Source organism: Parasteatoda tepidariorum, unplaced genomic scaffold, assembly GCF_043381705.1.
Source record: "Parasteatoda tepidariorum isolate YZ-2023 unplaced genomic scaffold, CAS_Ptep_4.0 HiC_scaffold_3872, whole genome shotgun sequence".
NCBI classification, from domain to species: domain Eukaryota; kingdom Metazoa; phylum Arthropoda; class Arachnida; order Araneae; family Theridiidae; genus Parasteatoda; species Parasteatoda tepidariorum.
In genome coordinates this window covers 702-5,662 of record NW_027261720.1, presented here as the reverse complement: position 1 = coordinate 5,662, position 4,961 = coordinate 702, and the positions used below count along the sequence as shown (strand labels likewise).

The 4,961-nt window shown below is 31.0% G+C and overlaps 1 long non-coding RNA gene across 1 annotated transcript; it reads right to left on the bottom strand.

The window, feature by feature from the left end:
• Positions 1-132: 132 nt before the first annotated feature.
• LOC122273385 (uncharacterized) lies at positions 133-4,627 on the bottom strand. The gene is made up of 3 exons (XR_011635990.1): positions 4,495-4,627; positions 3,566-3,703; positions 133-250 (listed from the first exon to the last, which is right to left on the bottom strand). It is a non-coding gene; the product is annotated as an uncharacterized lncRNA (long non-coding RNA).
• Positions 4,628-4,961: the final 334 nt, after the last annotated feature.

The window sequence follows — 4,961 nt, the reverse complement described above, 5'->3', positions numbered from 1 at the left end:
TAAGAAATGTATCTTTAAATAGTTAAAGTACTTCCATCAAACGAAGTGTTAAATTATGCTTGTTCATTCACAAGCTTGTACTTTCATATAAGAGAGAATTAAATTAATTAATAGAAAATTAAATTTGTAATACCTCTAGAGAATCGAAGTTTCTCTTATCCACAAAATTCGCTAAAAAGAATTGAATATATACCAATGGAGAATACATCATGTTGACAATGAAAATGATTTCTGACGATGGCTTTTTTTCCTAAAAAATTTAATGATTATAAGTATTTCGGACGAGAATAAAAATACTGAGAGGTATAATGAAAATACGGTTTGTGACAACATCAAAAGCTTAAAACCGAATTCTTAAAAATTAGATAAGCAGAACTGAGAATCATAGATAGAATGCATACTCTAGGATAATATCAAATAATTTAATTTGAATGTTTAATGTAATTAGAGATAATTTTAATCATAGTTAATTATTTATCAAACCAGACAAGAAATAATATCTTAAATATAAATAGAGAAAGAATTAGAGAAAGATTATTGTAAGAATTCAGATCAAGTGAATAATGATCAGAATTTTGTTTTAAAAAAAGTATCATACAGATAGGTCGGACAGATGAATCTTGTGCTCAGCACCAAATCCCGAGTTAACAACAATATCCAGCATCTTTCAAAAGCAAACTGACAAAAGTATATGCTAAAAGAAGTTGCTTCTTTTTTATCCAATTGAATTTTATTAATCAACACTCTTTGTATTTTTTGTCGCAAGTGGCATCTCTGAGTAGCAAATTGAAACATTCACATTTAACAGCCACCCCATAGACAGCTGAACTCGAATTGTTTTTTATTTTAAATTTTGGTAATATTTCATAATGTATGGGATATGGGTCCTCTGCGCGGCCCAAGTGCCCAGTTTTTGTTAATAAAGTAAGTGTTAATAAAGTAATGAAACATTCACAAGATGTAATCAGATATGAATTACCACTCTTTTCGTTTAGGTGCATTTCTTATTTACAGATGTGTCGGCAGGGATGCGAACAACTCAAAACAGTTATCAACAAAGCACAAGCAGCCTGCCTCAGATTACAAATCCTTCTTCAGAACCCCAAAATGGAACTTAAACTTAAACGTCTATTCTACATCTCAATGATCCGTCCCATCCTGACTTATGTATCTCCAGCTTGGTGAAACATCTCCACATCACTCCTTAAAAAACTCAAAACATGCCAGAACAAAATCCTCAGGAAAATAACAAAAGCAAGATGGTTTATACGAAATAAAAACATACATCGCGACCTCAACATAAACTGCTGTTTGTAGAAAATGCAACACCATGAAAGAATCATCAGAATCAAATGAAATTTAATGCAGAAACGACTTGTACTGATACAAATAAATGATGAAATTTTCAAAACAAAAGAAACAAATTAAGCGTCCGAAATCAGTATTTGGTGCAGCCACCACGCGCTGCAATAAGTGCTGCTATACGACGTGNCCGCTACAGCACTTTATTTATGATTCTGGAACCATTAAGATTGAATATTAGTACCTGACAGTTTTTACGATGGCCTCTGAAACTTTATTAATTTGCATAATATCCTATAATTGACATTTGCTGCGAATTTCATTTGATTCTGATGATTCCTTCATGTGTTGCATTTTCTACAAACAGCAGTTTAGATTCTTTAGATCATCACATTGCAAAGCTAAATTTCAGATTTTTTGAAGAAACCATAAATTGTGACATCGCAGGATTCAACGAAATTTTTACTTTTGAAAACTTAAGAGAAGACATAAACCTCAGGCCGATGGCAGCTTACTTTTGTAGTGACGTAACTTTATATAAAATTCAAAATATTTAAATTTCTTTTACTCCAATTGCATTCCAATTAGCAGAAAGAACCACCCTAAAGATCACAATTGAAGACGAATGGGAAAAAGGCCGCTAACGGCCCCAGGCACCCAGATAAATATTGATGATGATGGTGGATGCGAACAACTCCGCTTTCTGCCAAAGATTTTATAAATTGGTGGCTAATAAAATAGTGAAATTTGTAGAACATAAATAATTAAGCTTATTTTTTAAAAGTGTTACCATCAGATAACTAAAATAAAGGTGCATATCTTGCGGTACTGTGAAATTTTGATATGTAGTTATGAACTACTTAACATGAAAAATACCTAGCTTAGAATATCATTAATTTCCTTTCCATTTGAAATTACTTTTTTACGAAAGGAGTAAGTTAGGAACTTTCCCATTTGTAAATAAAATTATCTTATAGCAATTACTAGAGCTTACACTAATTTACAATTCTGATCAGATTGATTTGCTTGCATTTATTTACTAACACAAAATCTTTTGAATTTAAATTCAAAAATCCGAGAATTAAACAGAATTCATAAAATTTAATTTAGTAGACCCATTGCCACTTTAAATACAATAACATACCTACCAACTTTTAATTCCTTCAATTATGATTTTTCCCAGTGGAATTAAAACGGAATTAAAATATCAATTTTAAGCAACGAAATACATTGTAATTGAAAAACTTGAGCTGGAATAATTGGTAGTAACGAATAATAATATTTATGCGTAAGTTTTTTAAAAATAGTGGTGATCAAAATCATTTAAAAATTAAGTTTATAAAAGAAAAAAATAGTATATATTTATTACCACTTTAAATGTAAAAATAAAATTTTATGTCAAATGCGTATAAGTTGGCTGATTTGCAATAAGAATTACTACGGACAATGTTCGTAGTTAGTAGCAACAATTATATCGGTCTCTTTTTGATGTGAGGCATTTACATATAACTCACTAATAGTTTTCGTAGAACACGCTAATGGTTTCGTATAATAAAATAAAAACTACCATTATCACAATTAATCAATCTTAAATTTAGCCAGTAAAGTCGTTTACTTTTATAATAACTTTTGATAACTATGAGTGAATGTTTTTTATAATTACAGTTTAATGAATATCAATAAATTATCAAAAAAAAAGATCACATGTCATTAGGCTGTTGTGTTTAATTTAATAGTTCGTTTACCAGGAGATGGCCCCCTCGAACCAGGAGATGGCCCCCTGGAAAGGAAAAACATCTCCGCGCTTGAAAATGAGACAACCCTTAGTGCGCGCCAAACGCAAACAGTGAATTATTTTTGAGTCACTTACTTCACTTTATCATCTGCTACTATACCGTTCGTTACTCTATCTAATTAAATATATTGCAGCAAAATGTCTCAAAAAGGACAAATTATTCACTCAAAAGAAAGAAATATCATCTAATTTACGAAATACTTAATGTTAAAAAAAATGCGCATTAGGATTGTGAAATAAATATTTTAGTCGTACGATCTCAAATAGCAACCTTGTTCAGGATTGTTCACATACTTCCCCCCAAAATAGCGAAATAGTGTCGTCGGATACCACGTGATGAAGGCGGAGACAAGTGCCAACTCCTGGTGAACGAACTATAGTAAAAGTAATCAAACACTTTTTTACATCCTTTGAATATTTTATCATAAAATTCATTTATCATATTAAATCAATATTTGAATAACTTACCAGCTTAAAATAATTTAATATTGTTGATCGTTGTAAAATAATGCCACATATGGAGAATACAAGCCAGAAAACTGTAAGTGCAGAGGAAGTAGCTATTCCGCATTTCCGGTGTCGAAGCATAAGTATTATGGTGAAGGCCTGAAACAAAATGAATTAAAAATTTCGAAAATATTTAACTTTTCAAGAATAAAAAACTCTTGAATCAATGTATTAATACGAACGCCATTGAGGTGATTTTAATTTTATCGAGAAAGCATAAATGAATAGCTATTTTTAATCTTTCTAAAATATAACTAAATATTCCGATTTTTTCCCGCAAGTTTATTATACGGTCAGGAGCCATTAAATGCAATCACTTTTTTGAAACAGGGTGTTTGTACGGATGCAACGGGCGACTAAGACTGTAAAGTGCTGATTAACCAAATGGCTGTTATTTATTAAATGAGAATATACTTAGCAACCTCTTTTCGGATTGTTTTAGTCAGTTTTCTTAAGAAATATTATTTCAAATTTTTTCTTCAACTTTAAATGCGAATAATTTACAATGTTTGTCATTTTACTAAAAACCGTCATTAAACAGCCGACCCAATTTTGGGCTAATGACTGCTAATGCTCAACTCGAAAACCAGTAATTTTGAACCCTATTCAGAAGACGAGGGTAATCCTGGATCAAGTATTTGGAGAAATGTGTCTTCGTGGAGGACATTTTGATGGAACTAACCCGCATTTGCCTTACATTTTGAGGAAAACCATCCATGGTTAGCCAGACGGCAAGAGGACTCTAACAATACGGAGGTTAATAATTATAACTTAAATTCGCTTATAGCATATCAAAATAGGATTTAATAAGTTGAGTCATATGAAAGTTAAAAAAAACTTATAAACGTACATTGTTTTTTTTTTTACAAAACTACAAAACTTGTACTTACGAAAAGAAGAAATTTAAAAGATGAAGCCACAAACGAGGAAGGCGGTACGCTGACATCCGATGTTATCAAATAAATATTTGTGCAAACCTGAATCAGGGTCATTATCAGAAGGCTAAGAGACAGCACCTATTTTAAAATAAAATTCGAAAGTTAAAGAATTTCAATTTAAAGACAATAAAAATGATTACAGGACGAGGAGACGATTACAATGAAATAATTAAAAGACGATAACAATGATTGTTTCAAGTAAATATAATCTCGCCTTATTTCCGGTAATTTATTATTTGGTAAACATCCTACGTTACTTCAACAACTCACCTTACATGTTTTTTTTTTCCATATTAAAATCTGTTTCTGGCACTCGTAAAAATTCTTTTCGACGTGGAAAATCGACACCAACTCGTTCCGCATAATAACCATTTCAAATGTCATAGGAATTAAAAAGTTTAATGAAAAAAATGGCAAAA